Below are 24,210 nucleotides of genomic sequence, written 5' to 3'. Positions count from 1 at the left end.
TAAGAAAGCAAACAGCCATACTGCTGCTATGAAGAAAGTTCTGAACAAGATCAACGTGCTGAAGAAGAACAAACCAGCCACAATACTCCTTTAAGCCAAAGCCTAATCCAGAACAAGGCCCTAGGTCTCTTCAATTCTATGAAAGCTTAGAGAAGGGAGGAAGCTGCAGAATAAAAATTGGAAGCTAGCAGAGGTGGGTTCATGAAGTTTAAGGAAAGAATCTGTCTCCAAAACAATGAAGTGCAAAGTGAAGCAGCAAGTGCTGATCAAGAAGCTGCAGCAAGTTCTCCAGAAGATCCAGCTAACAACACTGATAAAGGAGGCTACACTAAACAATAGGTTTTCCATGTAGACAAAACAGCATTCTATTGGAAGAAGATGCCATCTAGGAATTTCTGAGCTGGACAAACGTCATTGCCTGACTTCAAAGCACCAAAGGACAGGTTGATTCTCTTATTAGGGTCCAATGTATATGGAGACTTTAAGTTGAAGTGAAGGTTCATTTACCATTCTGAAAAGCCTAGGGCCCTAAAGAATGATACTAAATCTACTCTGCCTGTGCTCTGTAAATAAAACCACAAAGCCTGGATGACAGCACATCTGTTGACAGCATGGTTTAGTAAATATTTTAAGCCCACTGTTGAGACCTACTGCTCAGAAAAAAAGATTCCTTTCAAAATATTACAACTCATCGACAATGCAATTGGTCACTCAAGAGCTCTTGTGGAGATGTCCAAGATTAATGTTGTTTTCATGCCTGATAACACAACATCCACTCTACAGGTCACAAATCAAGGAGTAATTTTGACTGTCGAGTTTTCTTATTTAAGAAATACATCTCATAAGGTTATAGCTGCCATAGATAGTGAACCCTCTGATGAGCAAGTAAATTGAAAACCTTCACCACCCTAGATTTCATTAGAAACATTTGTGACTCATGGGAGGACGTCAGAGTATCAACATTAGCAGGAGTTTGGAAGAAGCTGATTCCAAACCTCATGGATGACTTTGAGGGATTCAAGACTTCAGTGGAGGAAGTCACTGCAAATTGATAGGAATAGCAAGAGGACAAAAATAAAAGTGAAGGCTGGAGATGACTGAATTGCTGCAATCTCAGGATAAACTTAGAACAGAAGAGGAGTTACTCTTATGGATAAGCAAAGAAAGTGGTTTCTTGAGATGGAATCTACTCCTGGTAAAGATTATATTAATATTGCTGAAATGATAACAAAACATTTAGAATATTCCATAAACTTAGCTGATAAAGTAGCAGCAGGGTTTGAGAGAATTAGCTTCAATTTTGAAAGAAGTTCTACCATGGATAAAATTCTATCAGACAGCATCACATGCTACAGAGAAACCTTTCATGAAAAGAAGAGTAAATCGATGAGGCAGACTTCATTGTTGTCTTATTTTAAGAAACTGCTACAGCCACTCCAACCTTCAGCAGCCACCATCCGCATCAGTCAGCAGCCATCAACATCCAGACAAGGTCCTCCCTCTGCTAAAAGAGGAAGACTCACTGAAGGCTCAGATGACCACTAGGTTATTTAACAATAAAGTATGTTTAAATTAAGGTGTGTATATTGCTTCTTAGACATAATGCTTTGCATACTTCATAGATTACAGTATAGCGAAGCCCAATTTTTGTATGCACCCAGAAACCAAAAAATTAGTAAGACTTTTTGCTTTATTGTGACATTTGCTTTATTGCAGTGGTCTAGAACCAAACCTATGATATCTCCAAAGTCAGCCTATGAATTTCAACATGAGTTTTGATTGGGATAAAGCACATCCAAATCATAGCAGGGAGTCAGGCTTTTCCACGTGATGCCAGGGAAGAGGCAGCTGGTGACATGCAAGCTGGGCACCTGCAGGAGGTTTTCATGCAGGGCTATGCAGGGGAGGAGGGAAGACAGCCCAGCGGCTCCTCAGAGGGCGGCAGGGGCACAGCCTCACAGAAAAGTTCCACGGAGATCCCGCCGGAAGTGTCCGGCCCCACTCCGGGGTCTCCATGTCAGTGGGGTTTCCATCCCCACTGGAAAGGAGGGAAAGATAATGCTTTTCTGGTTTTCCAATGAGTAACATTCTCTCTGACACTTCATGGCAAGTATTAACTTCACCACATTGCTAAAATGGTGATTATTTCATTTATCAAATATCATCAGTTAATCAGCAAAATTTTCATATAACTGGGACATCTCTTTCAGTTCCAAGCAACTCTGAAACTACTTTTTGGTGAATAAGTTTCACAATATAACATGCACTTCACCTGCTTAATCACAGTACACAAGTAACCTCATTTTGGGGCAACTCAATCAAGTAACTGGCCATGTCAGTTAATGCAACATATTGTTTATAGAGGGCAGGAGGTGCTAGTGAGGTATGTTGTTACCTGACCATGTCAGTTACCGCACCAGGTTGCTGTTGATGGAGAGTACGAGGTGCTAATGAGGTATGTTGTTATCTGACCATGTCAGTTACTGTACCAGGTTGCTGTTTATGGAGGGCACCAGGTGCTAGTGAGGTGTGCTGTTACCTGACCATGTCAGTTACCGCACCATGCTATTGTTTATGGAGGACAGGAGGTGCTAGTGAGGTATGTTGTTACCTGACCATCTGCTAGGTTCTTTGATTTAAAAAAATTTTAGATTCCTTACTTGTCCCACAAGCCTCAATTCTGTTTTTCTTGCTGCTTCCCATAGTAGGCCTCCCTCCAGACATCATGGCCATTTCTAGTGCAGTGGTAGCCAAGAAAAGAAATACCAGTGCTTCTTTCTCATTTGTCAGAACGAAGAGCAAAGAAAACCCAAGTGAAGATGTAAAGCTTGTTTCTGTAACTGTGACATACAGTAGTCTCCCTTCAATTCTGTTTTGCTTTCTGAGGTTTCAGTTACCCGTGGTCAAACGTGGTCCAAAGATATTAAATGAAAAAGTCCATAAATGAATAATTCCTAAGTTTTAAATTGCACATCATTCTGAGTACTGTGATGAATCTCATGCCACCCTGCTGCATCCCCCCAGGATGCAAATCACCCGTCAGTGCGCGAATCACCCCTCTGTCAGCGCGCGAATCACCCCTCTGTCAACGTGTGAATCACCCCTGTCAGTGCGCAAACCACCCCTCTGTTAGCGCGTGAATCACCCCTGTCAGCGCGCGAATCACCCGTCAGTGCGTGAATCACCCCTCGGTCAGTGCGTGAATCACCCGTCAGCGCGCGAATCACCCCTGTCAGTGCGCGAGTCACCCGTGTCAGTGCGCGAATCACCCGTCAGTGCGCGAATCACCCCTCTGTCAGCACGCGAATCACCCGTCAGCGCGCGAATCACCCCTCTGTCAGCGTGTGGATCACCCCTCTGTCAGCAAGCGAATCGCCCCTCTGTCAGCGCGCGAATCTCCCCTCTGTCAGCACGCGAATCACCCGTCAGCGCGCGAATCACCCCTCTGTCAGCGTGCGGATCACCCCTCTGTCAGCAAGCGAATCTCCCCTCTGTCAGCGCGCGAATCACCCGTCAGTGCACGAATCACCCCTCTGTCAGCGTGCAGATCACCCCTCTGTCAGCATGCGGATCACCCGTCAGCGCGCGAATCACCCGTCAGCGCGCAAATCACCCCGTCAGTGCACGAATCACCTCTGTCAGCGCGCGAATCGTCCCTCTGTCAGCGCGCGAATCACCCGTCAGCGCGCAAATCACCCCGTCAGTGCGCGAATCACCTCTGTCAGCGCGCGAATCGTCCCTCTGTCAGCACGCGAATCACCCCTGTCAGTGTGCGAATCACCCGTCAGCGCGTGAATCACCCGTCAGCGCGCAAATCACCCCGTCAGTGCGCGAATCACCTCTGTCAGCACGCGAATCGTCCTTCTGTCAGCACGCGAATCACCCCTCTGTCAGTGTGCGAATCACCCGTCAGCGCGCGAATCACCCGTCAGCACGCGAATCACCCGTCAGCGCGCGAATCACCCGTCAGCGCGCGAATCACCCGTCAGCGCGCGAATCACCCGTCAGCGCGCGAATCACCCGTCAGCGCGCGAATCACCCGTCAGCGCGCGAATCACCCGTCAGCGCGCGAATCACCCGTCAGCGCGCGAATCACCCGTCAGCGTGCGAATCACCCGTCAGCGTGCGAATCACCACCCCTTTGTCAGCGTGCGGATCACCCCTCTGTCAGTGTGCGAATCACCCGTCAGTGCACGAATCAGCCCTGTCAGTACGCGAATTACCTCTGTCAGTGCGCGAATCGCCCGTCAGCGCGTGAATCACCCGTCAGCGCGCAAATCACCCCTCTGTCAGCGTGTGAATCACCCCTCTGTCAGTGTGCAAATCACCCTTGTCAGGTCGTGAATCACCCCTGTCAGTGCACGAATCACCCGTCAGCGCGCGAATCACCCGTCAGTGCGTGAATCACCCCGTCAGTGCACGAATCACCCGTCAGTGCGCGAATCACCCCTCTGTCAGTGCGTGAATCACTCCTATCAGTGCATGAATCACCCCTCTGTCAGCGCGCAAATCACTCCTCTGTCAGTGCGCGAATCACCCGTCAGCGTGAATCACCCCTGTCAGCGCGAATCACCCCTCTGTCAGTGTGCGTATCACCCGTCAGCGCGCGAATCACCCATCAGTGCACGAATCACCCGTCAGCGCGCGAATCACCCGTCAGCGTGCGAATCACCACCCCTCTGTCAGCGCGCGAATCACCCCTGTCAGCGCGCGAATCACCCCTGTCAGCACGCGAATCACCCCGTCAGCACGCGAATCACCCCTCTGTCAGCGTGCGGATCACCCCTCTGTCAGTGTGCGAATTACCCCTGTCAGTGTGTGAATCACCCCTGTCAGTGCACGAATCACCCCTGTCAGTGCACGAATCACCCCTCTGTCAGTGCATCCAGGCTGCACACCACCCATTAGTCACTTAGCAGCTGTCTCTTTGATCAGATTCACTCTTACAGTGTTGCAGTACTTGTATTCAAGTCACTCTTATCGGATGTAGTCATGTCACATAAGGGCTACTGAAGTGCAAGAGCAGTGATACTGGTATACAGTAATAATTGTTTTATTATTCCTTTCTGTTACTAATCTCTTACTGCACCTAATTCACAAGTTAAACTTTATCGCAGGTATGCATGTATGTAGGAAGAAACATCGTATAGAGCACAGATAGGGTTCCTTACCTCCATGCTTTCAGCCATTCCCTAAGGGTCTCGGAATGTAACCTCCTTGGAGGAGTGGGGGCTCCCGTACAGGAATTAAGGTTTTGTGTGTGGGCTGTTTTGGTCGTTCTGAAGCCTTTTGCTTATATCATTTTTCATGTGGTTTGTGCTGTTTTTTTTGTAACCAGAAAAGTTTTCTTTCATTTGCTATATCTGCACCGCATCTCTGATGTGCTGCATGCTTTTTGCGATGTTTTCAGATGGGAAGCTGGCTGGAGTAGGTGCTTTTCTCCAGTGGTCAATCAGGCATCCGCCTAGCCCAGAGTGGCCCTCTCAGGATTCCAGGACCACTATTTTTGGGCATTGCAGATAACATCCAGCTGTGAAGCAAAATCTTTTCTGAGCACCATAGCTAGATACATTGTATATGAGAGAGACTGATGCACATGCTGCCTTTTTAAAATTCATAAGTGGCTGGGAAGATAGTTTTGAATAAGTCATTGAACCTTCCTAAGAATTGGTGTACTTATTTCTAACATGATTACTATATCTTTGCATGATATTACAAAGCTTAATTAATTGTGTTTATAAAGCACTTCACATGGAAATATGCAAAACATAATTTTCTTACAAGCTTAAATTAATTTTCTAGGTAAATTTTCAAAAAAATCTTTCTTGAATTATTTAAAAAACCGCTATTGTTAATGAGTTTTGAAATGTGATATAGAATAATACTACAAATGTATTTTTGTTTCTCCTGAAAAAAATCAAGAGAACCTAAGAGAAAGTCAGGTGAAATATTGAATAACATTAGATTAGAATAGATTTATGGGGTCATTAAAAGATAATTATTTGTTACCAGAACCTCCAGTTTAATTACACAATTAAGTTTTAGATTATCTTCATTATGTACATGAACCTTATTGCAATTCTAATTTACCTCATTGCTTTCAGAGCTGGTTTGGCAACCAGCTTTATTTTAAGTTAAAACCACCAATATAATTGTGTGGCTTCTGTTGATGACTCTTAAATGTTTCGTTTTCCTTAAATACACAACAGTTGCACAAATAGCCTGGGAAGGGACTGGCCTTGGTGGGACCCACTTATTCCTCTTGAGCTTCTCCAGCTTCTCTCAGGAGAAGCACCAAGGTCAGAGGCTCCTAGGACTCCTCACCATTTTGGAGCCTCCTCCAAATTTATGTTAAAATTCAGCTTTTCCTTAAAATTGTTATTCATTCACTTAAATCCTCTCTGTAGTGTATTCTCAGCCATTGAAGCAAATTACGAATTACAATAAATTCACAAGTGACCTCATATTAAAGTTATTCAATGCATTCATTTACAAACATTCTGAAAGTATCTAACTGATGCCTATTATTCTACTACTAGTGCTTTGCTTTTAATAAATGTATTATGTAATTATAGAAACTTTATATGAAGTTTGTCAAATCTGATAATTACTAGTTTGCATATTCAAACTCAGATATTCACAAAGAAGTTATATCCTGTTGCTGTGCACGTGGACACATATGGAGGTAAAATTATGCTCTGCTGCTGTGCACGTAGACACGTAGATAGCTATTCAGGCTCATGGGAAAGGCCTGCTGGCCCTTATCTTTAACATCGGTGCCCACTTTATTTCAAGTAGTTTTTAATTCAGTTGTGCTTGTCGCAGGGTCAAGTGTCTTAGGGTTGAGTGTGATAAATGCCGAAGGATCTTGAAATTGTGAATTCATGAGTGGATAAAACCAACACTCACTCTCCCGTCTTGGAGGCTGGGTAACTGTGTGTCTTATGTGGTATGTGGTGGTGTGTGTATGTGGTGTGTGGTGTGGTGTGTGTGTTTGTGTTTATGTGGTGTGTGTGTGTGTATGTGGTGTGGTGTGTGTGCTTGTATATTTGGTGTTTATGGTGTATGTGGTGTGTGATGTGTGTTTATGTGGTGTGTTGTGTGGTGTGTTTGTGTGATGTGGTGTGTGTGTATGTGGTGGTATGTGTGTGCTTGTGTATTTGGTGTTTATGGTGTATGTGGTGTGTGGTGTGTGTTTATGTGGTGTATTGTGTGGTGTGTGTTTGTGTGGTCTGTGTGTATGTGGTGGTGTGTGTGTGCTTGTGTATTTGGTGTTTATGGTGTATGTGGTGTGTGGTGTGTGTTTATGTGGTGTGTTGTGTGGTATGTGTGTTTGTGTGGTGTGGTGTGTGTGTGGTGGTATGTGTGCTTGTGTATTTGGTGTTTATGGTGTATGTTGTGTGTGGTGTGTTTATGTGGTGTGTGGTGTGTGTGGTGGTATGTGTGTGCTTGTGTATTTGGTGTTTATGGTGTATGTTGTGTGTGGTGTGTTTATGTGGTGTGTTGTGTGGTGTGTGTGTTTGATGTGGTGTGTGTGTGCGTGAGCATGCATCCATTATCACAGTGTACATTGAAGGACATGTGTCCAGGACAGCAGAACACGTCCCCACAGTACCTGTTAACCTGGCACTTGCTTTGCTGCCAGTCATGGCTGTGATGAAGGTGAAGGTATGTTCCCTGTCACGCAAGCCTCTGCATTTAGTAAAAAGCAAATTGCACCTCAGCAGACAGCACTGGAAATGGTGATTTAGTTCACAGACCGGGGGCCCTCGCCCTGCCTAAACATTTGTGGAAGCGGACTCTGGCCCCACCCAGCACAAGCACCCCACACATCTGTGGAGGGAGGCGGGCAGCATCAGCCACTGCACCCCCGTCTGTGTCTCCTCAAGCCGGGGAAGAGGTGGATGGGCTCACGGCCGAGCCTTGTGACCTTGCTACCACTTCTGGCATTGTTTCTATAGGAAAATCTCCTGACTGAAAATCTGGCTTGCGTATAAACATCCAGCCTTATAGCCTGCCTGGAGCTGTCAGTTTTGCATTATCAAAACCGTAATAAATATTAATATCATACGGATGTGTTTTTAAACGTGTGCTCGCCTTACTTATTGGCTTTGGTATGACTACAATAATGTCCTTCCCGTGGCTCTTTTTCCAGACACCTGGAGTGAGTGTGGGGTTCTCTTCTGCAGCGAAGTGAATTGCACTTGTAGGGGAGTAGTTTACGTGCACCGCCGAGCTACTCCAAATATAAAAGCCCATTTTCATTCCATACTAGTAGCACAATATAAATACTGTATCTACCATTGTCTTGGGAGCCCTTTAGATGAAGTTAATTTCTTCCTTTTGGAATTGATTTTGCATTTTTTATTCATAAACTTACCTAAATTCTTTCGGCTGAAAACATTGTTGATCAAAGAAACGCTACTGCATGCTTTGGAAGTCAGAAATGCACCCAACACATTTAGAAGGCCCAGCTTCAGGCTGGGCTGAATGGCGTCTATGCTGGATGCTTTTTAATTATAATCCTCAAAATTCTACCAAACGGGAATCCAGAGGCTGTATCTGCAAGGTCCCGCCAAGCATCACTCACAATAACGCTGCCTCCCCCGCACAGCACGTGTCTCCGGGAACTGCCCCCGCCCACACATCAGTGAGCTGGGCGCTTTCCAAGGGCTGCCTCCCCCGCACGGCGCATCCCTCCAGGATCACCCCCGCCCCCAAGTCAGTAAGCTAGGCGCTCTCCAAGGCCGGCTTCATCCCTGTCTGGTGGCTTTCTTTCATGACTGATATGATAAGTAGAGCGCCGGCATTTCCTGATGGTCCCAACACGTCGGCCTATGAAAGCCCCATGAGCTCCCTTGGCTCACACAGGTGCCGTTTGCTACAGAGAACCTGCACATCTATTTACTAAAGATCAAAAATAGCCAAAAGGCACACAATACAGATATAAAGACAGAAGTGGCCAGGGAAGGTCAGTAGCTAAGCTTAGAGGATCCCAGTCTCTGGATTTTCAGTCCTCCATGCACCGCCCACACCTAGAAGGAAAATTCCTTCTCCAGGGTTTGCAGAGCCTGGCTGCAGCCATGGACAAAGCCGCCGTGGCCGTGGCTCCTTCCGGGAAAGGCAGGTGGTCTGTGGCCTCCTGCTCACTGCTGCTGCCCACACCCTAACTCCTCAGCCGCATCCCTGCACCAGGCTGGTGGTCACCCTCCAAAGTCACCTCTCACCAATCTTCTTGGCCTGACCCCTGCTGGGCCTGTGCACACCCAGACCCCTGCCAATCCAGCTGCTTGGGACCGGGGTGCCCACCCCTTTGCCTCCCTTTGGCCAGCATGGAGGCTTCTCAGCCCCGTGGCACTTGTGCTCATTAGCACTGACAGTCCCTTGGCTGTAAGGTGTCTCTTGTCCACTGCCCAGTTACAAATTAGTCAACGGAGCTGCCGTGCACCTGCAGGGCATCCAGAGCTGCCTGGACAGGGCCCACAGTCTCCTCCTTCCCAGACCTGCCAGGCTTGTCTGAGGACCGACTGTGCCCAGGACATCGTTCACCCTGTCTGTCTCTGGGGCTTTCTGTCCCACATCCTGCACCCCAGCCTGGATGCCCTCTCCTCACCACAGCCTGTGTGTGGCCCTGGCTTCTCTGTGTCTTCCACAGTTCTCTGTGGACCTCCCTCTTGCATGGGACGTCCTCAGGACCATCACACAGTAGGTATGCCCGGTCATTCATATCCTGCTCCTGCAGAAGCTCAGCAACTGTGGAGGCGGCGTTTCCTGAATTAAAGCGAGTCTTGGGCATAGATAACTATCTGGGGAATAAACAGTTAAAGAGCCCGCTGTCTTCTTTACCTGTCCAAATATAAAATAGAGCTGCTGAGAGAAACAAGGCTAGAACATTGGTGCTGCACTGTGGCTGGGAATTTTGTTTGACAACTTTAAACTGAGTACCTCACGGTAGATATTTGAAAGTCCCTGCAGTGAGCCGCCGACCTGCCCTTGTGAAGAATGATCCTGAGTGTTGCTCTTGGTGCCTGTGAGCTCCTGTGAATCTCCCCCGGAAAGATGCTGGAGTAGGGAGCGGGCTGCAGCTGGCAATTTATTTCTCCAAAAGCCATTATGGCTTAATTTAATTAGATTGGAACTAAGAGCGCTGGTGGTAATGTTTCTATTTGTGCTCCATCATTTATTTCAGGGCTAATCTAATCCTTCAATTAACACCTCCATCCTGGGAAGAGCATGGCCAAATTAGCTTTTATTAATTGTTCACATTATAATGTTCCCTCTCTCTCCAACTTTTAGCTGTTCTGGTTTTGATGGGTGCTGATAGGAAGGCGGCAGCCAGTTGAACCTGGAAATGTGTGAGAACCACAAGTCCAGCATTTTTCTGGGATGCGAGCTCGGTAACGGCAAGGAGATTCTGTCTTGTTTTTCTTTGGAACCCCGGAGTCTCCAATGTATCACAGTCAGGCGCCCCTCGAAAAACTCACAAAACCACCTAAAAAGAGAATATATTTCTCACCATCTACTTCCCTTTGAGGCAGACGCCAAAGCAATTGTTTTTTTAGTTTGCATATGCAGCCCTAAAGGATGTCATGTTTTCTCTGAGTACGGCAAGATTAAATTGGCCTTATCTTTTAAAATTTCACTTAAACATATGTTTATACAAAACAAGTAGAAAGTTAAAGCTGATCTCAACTAAACCACCAATTCTAAATACTGGAACCATATTATATTCCTAAAATAGACATTTGTGTTTGTAATTAAAATATTCAGTTTTGCTTATTAATGATAAACATTTATTGCACATTGGCTGTGTGTCAGGTTGTAGGAAACCATATACTTACTGTATTAGTCAGGGTTCTCTACAGGGACAGAATTAAGAGGAGATATATATATCTATCTCATATTAGTTTTATAACTCTCTATAAATATAAATATAAATATATAAATATAATATATATGTATATATGGGAGTTTATTAAGTATTATTAACTCACACGATCACAAGACCCCACAGTAGGCCATCCACAAGCTGAGGAGCAAGGAAGCCAGTCCGAGTCCCAAAGCTGAAGAGCATGAAATCCCATGTTCGAGGGCAGGAAGCATCCAGCACAGGAGAAAGATGTAGGCTGGGAGGCTAGGCCAATCTAGACTTTTCACGTTTTTCTGCCTGGTTTATATTTGCTGGCAGCTGATTAGATGGTGCCCACCCAGATTAAGGGTGGGTCTGCCTTTCCCAGCCCACTGACTCAAATGTTAATCTCCTTTACCAACACCCTTATAGAAACATTCAGGATCAATATTTTGCATCCTTCAATCCAATCAAGTTGACACTCAGTATTAACCCCCATAAGTCCACCCCTTGTCACCTTGACATACACATCTCCTAAGATTATACATAATCTTCAAATAAAGACAATCATGTCATAATTACACCTAACATAATACAACTACCCTTGGTAGGACTGGAAACGCACCAATCCCCAACCCAAATACTATCACACAAAGTTAAAATACTTAAATGCTGACATGAAGATAATAAATCTAATGTCACATGATAAAGGAAAAAAGAAATAAAATGAAGATATTTTCTTAGTACAAGTGTGTACATGCACAAGTATGTTTTTAACAAAAGAAGGAGGAAATGCTCATGACAATTACAATCCCCATTTCTGCATCTGGTCACATGGTCGTAGCTGGTATTAATGACTTCCTTCTTCTAACACCCATTCTGTACTGCCTTTGCCTTCAGCAAGCACCTCAGCGGGTCGTGTTTTTTTTCCTGATGGAGAGACCCAAACCTTCATTCCTGAAGGGTCTGGACCATTTGTAGTCCTGCCTGGATTGGGCTGTTGTAGTTTCCCATTGACCTTAATCACAGGGCATGGTAATACTAAGAAATGCCCGAATGGAGCGCCTGCATTCCTTGCATACTCTTCCTTACCTCTGTTGTGGAGTAGTAGACTGATTTCATCTTGATAGTCCAGGTCAATCGCCCCAGCCAACACTGTAACTCCCTTCTTAGCCTCTTGACTTAAAGGTAGGAGGAGCCCAAAGTGTCCAGGTGGCAATCTTAACTTCCAGTTTAATGGAATTGTCCTTGTGTTTCCTGTTGGCAGCATTCCTCCTTCTGGAACTAAGACCTCTAGGACAGCAGAACATAATGTCGAGGGAACTGGAAACAGAAATTTTGCTAGGGGATCACTAGGGGTGATGGTGAGTGGTGCCACTTCCTCTTCCACCCCTTGATTCTTGGACCCATGAATCCTGGCTATGGAAAAAACAGTACCATATATCAAATGCTGATACATGGTCTTCTGGAGAACTTTGCCCCTTCCCTGCAAAGTATTGTTACCTAGTTGGCATTATGACTTCAAAAGGCCATTCCACCGTTCTGTCAATCCAGCTGTTTCCAGATGATGGGGGACATGGTAAGACCAGTGAATTCCATGAGCATGAGCCCACTGCTGCACTTTTTCAGCCATAAAGTGAGTGCCTTGGTCAGAGGCAATGCTGTGTGGAACACCATGACAGTAGATAAGGCATTCTGTGAGTCCACAGATGGTAGTCTTGGCGGAAGCATTGTATGCAGGATAGGCAAAGTAAGCATCTATTCCAGTGGGGACAAACCTCTGCCCTTTCCATGATGGAAGAGGTCCAATATAATCAACCTGCCACCAGGGAGCTGGCTGATCACCCCAAGGAATGGTGCCATATTGAGGGCTCAGTGTTGGTCTCTGCTATGAGCAAATTGCACAGACACACCCAGGATCAACACTTTGCATCCTTCAATCCAGTCAAATTGACACTCAGTATTAACCATCACACTTGCTCTGAAGAACATTCGTCGACAGGTTACCTGAGTGTCGCTGTGGCTGTCATGACTTGCTCACTGAAGGAAGCAGACATGCTCCTGTGCACTTCCTCGGCAGGCTCTTCACTCTTTCAGAATGAGGGGGCTGGTGAGAGCAGGTGTGTCCTCCAGGTGGACACACAGCTCACAGACGAAGCTCGCAGAAGGGCAGGCGTGTTTGGAAGGAACTCTGGGTTGGGGAGAAGAATATCTTTGCTCACTCTGTGCTTTTCCTGCCGAGGAGTCACAGCTGAGTCACCTGCCCCTCGTTCTTCATTCCTTCCTTCCGTCTAAACAATGAGTGATTGTTATCCACATTTAAGGAATGTTGGAAAGACTTAAAAATTGTGAAAACTTTTGAACAATTTAATTTCTTTAGAGAAAAGCTGATAATTGGAAATAGAAATAGTCTGGCAGGAGGCACCGGGGCCTCTGTGGATGCAGCAGATGCTCCTTTGTCTGAGCCAACCTCGAGTGAAGTTGGAGGCTGGGTGAGTCTGGCAGCCTTTCCTTCTCACCTCACCTCTGTGCTGCTCTGACTGGACAGACGGTTTCTAAATGTGTTCACCACGTGTCTTGTTCATGGGGAAGCTGAACTGTGAACATGCCCCTTTATTTGAGAAATGAGCCCCAGCCCACACATTGCTTGGTGCTGCATCTGGTTGAGCAGGGGTGGAGAATAGCAGCAGGGGAGCCCGGAGTGCTCAGTGCAGGTGGCAGAGTGATGGCAGAACATGCTCCTGATGGTGACGCTGAACAAGGAAACCCTGAATAGCATGCGCCAGACAGCGAGCACTCACCATTCTCATCGGAAGGCCAGGGCCACAGGAGCAACTTCACCCACTGACAGCATGACCTGTTGTTTTCACCCTCTGGCCACTGCTGAAGAGTTCTGCTGTCATGAAAAGGGCCCAGGCAGCATTTCCATGTGAAAATAAGATGTGTCCTTTTCCATCCATGGTTTTGTGGCTGCATTAATGAAAGGAGAAGCCTTCCCAGCTGTTGACTTTAAGATCCGAGAATGACCACCTCACTCACGCATTCCACACAGCATCGTGATGGACAACCTGGACCCGGGGCAGAGTACCTAGGGCAGAACACCTAGGGTAGACCACCTGGGGCAGAACACCTGGGGCAGAGCACCTAGGGCAGAACACCTGGGGTAGAGCACCTGGGGTAAGGCACCTGGGGTGAGCCCAGCTTCCATCCTGACCACCTGGAACCTTGGGCAAGTTTTTAAAAAGTCCTTTGCCTCAGTTTTCTTCTCTAGAAAATAGGATAATAGAATTAATCCCCTAGAGTTGTTTTGATATTTATGAGTGATTGGTATTTATACAGCTTAAGATGGTGCCTGGCACACGATAAATGCTATCCAAGTTGGCTATTTTTACTCACTCAGCAAGTGTTTTTTGGGTGGCACTTATGTTCTAGGCCTTGGAGAACCTACAGTGAACAAAACAGACAAATCTCTGTGCACAGATCTGACATCATATCTAGACCACTCAGAGCACAGCTCACATAGGGCAGTGTGTTTCTGGTTCTCTCATTTCTGCTACTTTTCATCAGGCACAAGGTCTGAGATCCAGCAAACACCATGTAAATCTCTGAAGGTCTGAAGAAGAAATTTGTATAGCCAAAAACATAAATTTAACTAAGTTAATGGTGCTCAGCTATCCTCCAAGATGGTCCACTTCCCAAACTCACCAACAAGCTACAAACACACCACACCCACGCATTCACACACACAGGCATATACATGGACATGTGCACACATGACACACACATGAATTCACATGCACACAGGCCCATGCATGCATGTGTGCACATAAACACACATGAACACACATACATAAGCATACATACACATGGGCACAGCACACACATGAAGATACACACATTTTTGTGCACACTCACAGTTATGCATATGCACTTACATGTATGCCCACACACATGCACACCCATGAAAATGTGTGTAAACATGACACCTCACACACGTGTACACATGCACACATGCACATTCATGCAGGCATGTATTCACACATGCTCATGCCACACCCACTTTTGTGTACACACTTACACCTATGCACACACATGCAGCCTTTCCCCTGCCTACTCTTCCATCTCCCCCAGCCCCTGCATTTGCAGGTCATCCCTAGCCACACAAATCTAACTTCAGACTTCTGGTCTACTCTTACGCCTGATTCCTTTCAGCGTTGCCCTTTGATGTTGTTGATTACTGCTCCTTCATTAGCCTCTTTTCCACGATCATCTTGATCATTTTCTGACTTTCTCATGGCTGTCCTCTGCTGTCTGCCATCATCTCTACTTGGCTTGAAACTCAAGTGTTGGCATCACCTCTAGCATCTTTACTTCCTGCCACTAGCATTATCTTCAGAGATCCTAATCAATATCACACCCTTAGATATTCCAAACTAGCAATGATGCCAATCTTTACTTGTCTGCAGCTCATTCTGGAACCTCAGATCCACATCCCCAGGTGACTGGGGCCCTGTTCTCACCTTCAAAATGGCTCCTTCTGCCGCCGCCCTTCCCTCATCTTTCCTGGGGCACTGGGTGCCGCTTGCACTCAGCAGGAGCCTGCTCGGTCTACTCACTGCCTGCATGTTTCTCCTCCACAATTTCTCTGACTGCCCCTTCCCCTCATCTCACTCCTGCCACCTGCTTTGTGTCGATCACTTGGCAGGTCGTACCCTGGAAGCCCATGGCACACTTTGTGCACTGTAGGCAGCATTTAGCAAACACTGACATCCATGTTTGCTTTGTGTGAACTCGTGCCTATTTGCACAGAAAATAGGCATGGGCCATACTCAAACCTGTAGCTGTGTTTGGAGTAGGAACCTTGTTTTAAAAATGTGGTGAAATATACATCACATAAAACATAACACTTTAAAGTATACAGTGCACAGTCATTGAGGGCATTCACCTGTCACCACCATCACCAGAACCCTGTCATCTTGCAAAGCCGAAGCTCCATTGCCATTAAACACCAGCTCCCCATGCTCCAACCCCAGCCCATGGTAGCCACTATTCCACTTCTCGTCTCTATGAATCTGAGGACTGCAGATATTTCGTATGAGCAGACTCATGCAGTGTCGGTCTGTTTGTGCCTGACTTATTTAACTTAGCATGTTTTCAAGGTCATCCCTGTTGTAGCATGTCAGAATTTCCTTCCTTTCTAAAGGTGAGTAATATTCCATTGTATGGATATAACATTTTGTTTATCCGTTCATCCATTGATGGACACTTGAGTTGTTTCTACCTTTGGGCTGTTGGGAATAATGTTGCTATAAAAATGGTGTATTAGTCCGTTCTCACATTGCTATAAAGAACTACCTGAGGCTAGGTTATTTATGAAGAAAAGTGGTTTAATTGACTCACAGTTCCACAGGCTGTACAGGAGGCATGGTTGGGGAGACCTCAGGAAACTTACAATCATGGCAGAAGGCAAAAGGGAAGAAAGCTGTCTTCACATGGTGGAGAGGGACAGAGAGGGACTGTGAAGGGGAAGTTCTACACCCTTTTTTTTTGAGATGGACTTTCACTCTGTCACCCAATCGGAGTGCAGTGGCATGATCTTGGCTTAGTGCAACCTCTGCCTCCCAGGTTCCAGCAATTCTTCCACCTCAGCCTCCTGAGTAGCTGGGATTACAGACATGCACCACCACACCCAGCTAATTTATGTATTTTTAGTAGAGACGGGGTTTTGCCATGTTGTCCAGACTGGTCTTGAGCTCCTGACCTCAAGTAATCCACCCACCTTGGCCTCCCAAAGTACTGGGATTACAGGTGTGAGCCACCACGCCCGGCTGAGAAGTACTGCACACCTTTAAACAACCAGATCTCGTGAGAACTCTATCACAAGACAGCACTAGGAGGATGGTGCTAAACCATTAGAAACCACCCCCATGATCCAGTCACCCACCAGGCCCTAACTGCAACACTGGGAAATACAATACATGAGATTCTGGTGTGGACACAGAGCCAAACCATATCAATGGGTGTACAAATCATCTTGCAATGTCTCTGCTTTCAGTTATTTTGGGTGTATACACAGAAGTGGGATTGTTGGATCATGTGGCAGTTCAATTTTTAAATTATAAGTAGTTACTGTACTGTTTTCCATAACATTGCAAAATTTTACATTCCTAGCAATAGTACGCAAGGGTTCTAATTTCTTCATAGCCTCATCATCACTTGTTATTTTCTGTTGTATTTGCTTGTTTGTATTTTATAGTAGCCATCCTAGCGGGTGTGAGGTGGCATCTCATTGAGGTTTGATTTTTGTTTCCCTAATCACTGGTGATGTTGGCATCTTCCACGTGCTGATGGGTCATTGATATATCTTCTTGGAGTAATGTCTGTTCAAGTATTTTGCCCATCTTTAATTGGGTTGTTTGCTTGTTTTCTTCTGGTTCAGTTGTAGGAGTTCTTACGTATTCTAGACATCAACCCTTTAATAGATACATGATTTACAAACTTTCACATTCTCTGGGTTGGATTTCCACTCTTTGGTGGTGTCCTCTGATACACAAAAGTTTTAATTTTGGTGTTATTCCATTTGTCTATTTTTTTGGTTGCCTGTGTTTTTGGTGTCATGTCCAAGAAATCATTGCCAAGTCCAGTGTCATGCAGTATTCCCTCTATTTTTAATTATAAGAATTTTACAATTTTAGCTCTAACATTTAGAGTTTTGATCTATTTTGATTTAATTTTGGGATATGATGTAAGATAAGGGTTCCACTTCATTTTTGCAAATGGATATCCAGTTTTCCCAGCACCATTTATTGAAAAGACTGGCCTTTCTCCATTGAATGGTCTTGACGACTTTGTTAGGAATTATCTGAGCACCTATGTGAGGGTTTCTTTCATCGCTCTCTGTTCTGTTCCATTGATCTATGTCTTTCTTTATGCCAGTGCAATGTTGTTTTGATTAATGTAGATTTGCAGTAAGTTTTGAAATCAGGGACTCTGAAATCTCCAACTTTTTTTTTTTTTTTTTTAAGATTGTTTTGGCTATTCAAGGTCCTTGACATTCCATAGGAATTTTAAGATGGATTTTTCTATTTCTGTAAAAATGTCTTTGGGATTTTGATAATGATTGCAATGAATTTGTAGACAGCTTTGAGTAGTATGGACAGCTGAACAACATTAAGTCTTACAATCCATGAGCACAAGATGTCTTTTCTTCAGTGGTGTGCTCTTTAATTTTTGTCATCAATGTTTTGTAGTTTGCAGTGTACAAGTCTTTTTGCTTCCTTGGCTTAGTTAATTCCATATATTTTATTCTTTTTGATGCTATTGTAAATTAGATTGTTTTCTCAATATCCTTTTCAGGTTGTTCATTGTTAGCATATAGAAATAAAACTGATTTTTGAGTGTTAATTTTGTATCCTGCAACTTTGTGTGCAGGATTTGCTCAATTCTTGTATTAATTCTAACAGACTTTTTTTTTGTTCTATCTTTAGGGTTTTCTATATGTAAGACAATGTTGCTTGTGAACAACGATAATTTTGTTTTTTCTTTCCTATTTGGTTGACTTGTTTGTTTTTCTTCACAGTTGCTGTAGCTCGGATGTCTAGTACTGTGTGGAATAGAATTGGCAGCAGTAGGCATCCTTACTTTGTTCCTGATCTTAAAGAAAAAGCTTTCAGTCTTTCACTATTGAGTATGATGTTAATGTGGGCTTTTATATAAGGCCTTTATGATGTTGAGATATTTAACCCAATTTCTAGTTTGTTGGGTGTTTTATATCATAAAAGGGTGTTGAATTTTGCCAGTTACTTTTTTGCATCTATTAAGATGATAAAAGTTTCTCTTTTTCCTTCCTTTAGTTCACATGGTGTGTTGTATTGATTGATTTCTCTATGTCAAACCATCCTTTCATTCCAGGGATAAATCTTACTTTGTTACATTGTACAATGCTTTTAATGTGCTGTTGAATTTTGCAACATCATGCAAAAATCTCATGCTAGTGGTGCCGCAGGAACTCTCGTGTGGCCATGAGCTCTGTGGCAACTCTGAGTTTCAGTGTTTTGAACTCTCAGGTGCAGAGACTGAAGTGGCCGCATGCCGGGAGGATGTTGTGTCTCATGCCTCAGTGTGAGGAGCCTGCATGGAGACAGGCTTGCTGGTCCGCCTCCTGTCTTCTCCTCGTTCACTCTGATGGAACTCTCTTCCCAGAATAATTTTTTCCAACAGGTGCGAGACTTGTATAGGGAAAGTATCTTTTTTAATACAAAGTATCAGCTTCAGTAAGTTACCCATTTTAGTAACTTCAGTGTTTCTTAGTTTTAACCCTATTCCCAGAGGCATCTATTATAATAATACAGAGAAAGTGTAGCCCAGAAATGTAATGATTGAGGAAATTTCGAGTGACATAGGAATAACAGCCGTAGAGGAGTGAGTCTCCTGTGTTTGGGTGAGAGGGGCAGGCAGGTGTCTCCATCAATGGTTTTCACTGTAGAAGGCTGAGTCTCCCGTGTTGGGGTGGGAGGGTCAGGCAGGTGTCTCCATCAATGGTTTCCACTGTAGAAGGCTGAGTCTCCCCTGTTGGGGAGGGAGGGGCAGGCAGGTGTCTCCATCAATGGTTTCCACTGTAGAAGGCTGAGTCTCCCCTGTTGGGGTGAGAGGGGCAGGCAGACATCACCATCGATGGCTTCCACTGTAGAAGGCTGAGTCTCCCGTGTTGGGGTGGGAGGGTCAGGCAGGTGTCTCCATCGATGGCTTCCACTGTAGAAGGCTGAGTCTCCCGTGTTGGGGTGGGAGGGTCAGGCAGGTGTCTCCATCAATGGCTTCCACTGTAGAAGGCTGAGTTTCCCGTGTTGGGGTGGGAGGGTCAGGCAGGTGTCTCCATCGATGGCTTCCACTGTAGAAGGCTGAGTCTCCTATGTTGGGGTAGGAGGAGCAGGCAGACATCACCATTGATGGCTTTCACTGTAGAAGGCTGAGTCTCCCATGTTGGGGTGGGAGGGTCAGGCAGGTGTCTCCATCGATGGTTTCCACTGTAGAAGGCTGAGTCTCCTGTGTTGGGGTGGGAGGGTCAGGCAGATGTCACCATCAGTCGCTTCCACTTGGTAAGCCTCTGCCTTGCACCATGGCCACTTCTGCGCTAACGCTGATCTACTCATCCCGGAATTGGTTAGAATAACGATGGCAAACACAGCTGCTGACCAATTGGGTGCTTATTGCATACTAGGCACTGTTAAATAACTGTATATTTATTAATCATTTGATTTTTATAAAACTTATACATATTTTGACTGTTATTCCCTTTTTCAGATGACAAAGTGAGGGGCAGAGGGTTGCAAAATGTTCCCAAGGCGCCCCTGCCCCAGCAGCAGCCTCTGTGCTGGTGAGCACGCCGCTACCTGCCCCTCAGGCATACATTTCACAATTAGAGAAGCCTCTTCTACCCGTGTATTAGTAAAACTGAAAAATACAGGGTCTTATCTGTCCCCACAGAGATAGAGGTTGACCAAGGCTCGTGGCCCACACTGGCCGGGCCTTTCCTGGTCACTCAGGGACCTCAAGGCATCTCCGTGTTCACGAATCAGTCCTGTTTGCATTTTCCCACTTTCCTCCCTGGAATCACAGTCCCTGAGCAGCTCTCCCTTTGTGTAGGAACCTGCTTCCGGGTCAGCACAGGGCAGACTCCCCAGCACACTGTTTAGGAACAGACCACCTTTGCTAAGAAAATCACCATCTTTGAATTTTGATATTAACCACAGTCTTGCTTTAGAAGAAGTTGCTGGGCTGACAATAAATTGTATTTGTAGAGCACAGGTAGAAATGCCCATTTTTGCCCTTTTTGCTTCAATTCTAGACACAGGACACAGAAAATTATTTGACACTTTCTCAAGAAAGCAGAACAGAACATCCAGCCTCACAGAGATTCCGGGTGCATAACTTCACTGTCCAGGGCACCAGCTGTGTGTCCTGGGGGTGTTTAAAGGGCATTTCCTTTATTTTCCTCCATACTTCCCTGAAGGAAATAGCAGAAGAATTTTCGACTTGCCCCGTTCTACTGGAAACCTGCATTCCACCCACTGAAGGATCCCTGAGCTAATGCCCCCACCGCCAGCCTCAGGTTCCCTCCCACCTTGTATATCTGCAAGTGAGGGGAAGAAGCTTTTCTGTCCTCATGGAGAATCCATACTCATCACCTGAAGGTGGAGGATCCAGGTTGAACTGCAGTGCATGCAGTACACATTCATGTAAATATTTATTTTCAATGGAGAAAAACCAGTTACCTTGCCATCTGATATTTGGTACTTTGCACATCTCCATTAAATGTGTGCTGCTGCCCTGTGCTATTGCATGAGCTATACTTGAGACATTGTCCACCTGTCACTAATAACATCTTGGAGTTGCACAACATAGGGGCTGCCCAGCCTGGCACCTCTGCAGCTCCTTCCCAGCGGCCCAGCCCGGCATCTCTGCAGCACCTTCCTGGCTCTTGTAGGTCATTATCCGGCCTCTCCCTGGAAGCATCAAGTGACAGGAAAGTGGCCCCGGAGCTCTCAGTATAAGAACAGAGAAGGAAAGAATGGAAAAGAAGATCCAGAAGGCAGGGATCTTGGCCTCGTTCCATGTTAGGACCATATGAGTTAGTCTCCTAGGAGACTCCATCTCACACTAGACAGGCAGAAGTTAACAAGCTTGAAAATACCGAGTATCAGCAAGGAACAGAGTAGTGAGAACTCCCAACCAGGGCTTGGGCAGGGCATGTGTTGGTCTATATGAATCTAGAAATGTGTGGAACTGAGGCCCATTGCCCAGGGCTCTTATGTGTTATAAAGAGCAGAGAGCTGCAAGGGGTAACGGACAGGAGACTGGGCTGGTGCTTCTCTCAGACCTGGGGCAGAGGGGATTTCAGTCTATCAGCATGTCAGCATAGTGTATTTTATATACATTTCATTCATTTATTTATTTTTAGTTTTATTTTTTTGAGACAGAGTCTACCTCTGTCACCCAGGCTGGAGTGCAGTGGCTTGATCTCGGCTCACTGCAACCTCTGCCTCCCAGGCTCAAGAGATTCTCGTGTCTCAGCCTCCTGAGTAGCTGGAATTACAGATGCCCACCACCACACCCAGATAATTTTTTGTATTTTTGGTAGAGATGGGGATTTCCCATGTTGCCCAGGCTAGTCTCAAACTCCTGGGCTCAAGTGATCCACCCACCTTGGCCTCCCAAAGTGCTGGGATTACAGGTGACAGCCACCACACCCGGCCTATACCTTTAATTTAAAATAATAAATATGTAAACAGAAGACAGGCCAAAGTGGCACACATTCTAAAACAGTGAAGCAGAATTAAACCAGTAACCATCGGTAGAGACCCTGTCCTCCCCTGGTCCTGGACGGTGCCCCTGGGTGAACAGCAGATCTGCTTTCCACACCCGCCTTCCCTGGGTGCCTTCTTCCTCTGCCTCTGCCTACTCTACCTCTCCAAATGCCTTTTTACCATCCTGCACCACTCCAGAAATGTGATGGTTAATACTGAGTGTCAACTGGATTGGCTTGAGGGATACAAAGTATTGATCCTGGGTGAGTCTGTGAGGGTGTTGCCAAAGAAGATTAACATTTGAGTCAGTGGACTGGGATAGGCAAACCCACCCTTGATTGGGTGGGCACCATCCGAGCAGCTGCCAGTGAACATGAAGCAGGCAGAAAAATGTGAAAAGGAGAGATGGGCCTAGCCTTCCTGCCTCCATCTTTCTCCCGTGCTGCACGCTTCCTGCCCTCGAACATCGGACTCCAAGTTCTTCAGCTTTGAGATTCGAACTGGCTCTCCTTGCTCCTCAAGCTTGCAGACGGCCTATTGTGGGACCCTGTGATTGTGTAAGTTAATATTTCATAAAGTCCTCTTGATATATATCTGTCCCATTAGTTCTGTCTCTCTAGAGAACCCTGACTAATACAAGATACTTTTATCCAATAAGGCGCAACACCGCGAGCCAAGAGTCGAGGCAGGAACACGCCCCGCACTGCTGCTTTCTGGGCCATGGAAACACATCTGTCACCAGCCCTGGCCCTGCTGGTCTAGCCCTGTGCACGTTTCCCATGGCTGCCCTAAGGAACGTCTGCAAACCAAGTGGCTTAAAACAACAGAAATTTATCCTCTCATTTCTGGAGGCTACAAGTCTGAGATCAAAGAGTCGGCAGGGCTGAACTCTCCCAGGTTCAAAGGTGAATCCTTCCTGCCTCTTCCCGCTTTGGGTGCCTCCTGCAGTCCCTGGCATTCCTCGATCTGCAGCTCCTCACCCCAGCTTCCACCCCTGTCTCCACACCTGGCTCTCCTCCCTGGGTCTCTGTCTCCTTTTCTCAGAAGATCACTGGTCACGGGATTCGAGCCCCATGTGCTCCAGCACAGCCTCACCTTGGTCTCTTCTGCAAAGAGCCTACTTCCAAATAAGATACTGGGGGCTAAGGCTCCAGCATGACTTTTGGGGGGACCCAAGTCATCCTTGTGCACCAACCCACAAGAAACGTGGAGCACAACTGCAATGCTGAGCTGTGGTGCTGGAAGCAATAAATAAGGAGTCAGGACGCAGGGACAGAGAGACCGGCCCATCCTCTGTGCCTATGGCAAGCTGCGTGCCTGCCCAAACCCCACCTGTCATTGTAAAGTGAGGATGAAAGCACCATGTCATGAGTTTACCATGAGAATTCAATGTAAGGCACTTAGCCTAGTTCCAGGCATCCAAGAAGGGTGCCTTAAATGACGGCACTGTTACCATCACTGCTCTGAAGGCCATGCAGGACTGGTGCCTTAAATGACGGCACTGTTACCATCACCGCTCTGAAGGGCATGCAAGACGAGTGCCTTAAATGATGGCACTGTTACCATCACCGCTCTGAAGGGCATGCAAGATGGGTGCCTTAAATGACGGCACTGTTACCATCACCGCTCTGAAGGGCATGCAAGACGGGTGCCTTGAAAGAGGGCACTGTTACCATCACCGCTCTGAAGGGCATGCAAGACGAGTGCCTTAAATGACGGCACTGTTACCATCACCGCTCTGAAGGGCATGCAAGACGAGTGCCTTAAATGACGGCACTGTTACCATCACCGCTCTGAAGGGCATGCAAGACGAGTGCCTTAAATGATGGCACTGTTACCATCACCGCTCTGAAGGGTATGCAAGACTGGTGACTTAAATGACGGCACTGTTACCATCACCGCTCTGAAGGGCATGCAAGACGGGTGCCTTGAAAGAGGGCACTGTTACCATCACCGCTCTGAAGGGCATGCAAGACGAGTGCCTTAAATGACGGCACTGTTACCATCACCGCTCTGAAGGGCATGCAAGACGGGTGCCTTAAATGACGGCACTGTTAC

The 24,210-nt window shown here is 46.1% G+C and overlaps 1 protein-coding gene across 1 annotated transcript in view; it reads left to right on the top strand.

Annotated features, from left to right (window-relative positions):
* The window catches only part of SNTG2 (syntrophin gamma 2), a 426,593-nt gene that overhangs the window by 336,912 nt on the left and 65,471 nt on the right, over positions 1-24,210 (top strand). The window lies entirely within an intron of this gene.

Source organism: Pongo pygmaeus, chromosome 12 (genome assembly GCF_028885625.2).
Source record: "Pongo pygmaeus isolate AG05252 chromosome 12, NHGRI_mPonPyg2-v2.0_pri, whole genome shotgun sequence".
In the NCBI taxonomy this organism is placed as follows: domain Eukaryota; kingdom Metazoa; phylum Chordata; class Mammalia; order Primates; family Hominidae; genus Pongo; species Pongo pygmaeus.
The sequence above is the reverse complement of the archived record's forward strand: the minus strand, read 5'-3'. Positions and strand labels throughout refer to the sequence as shown.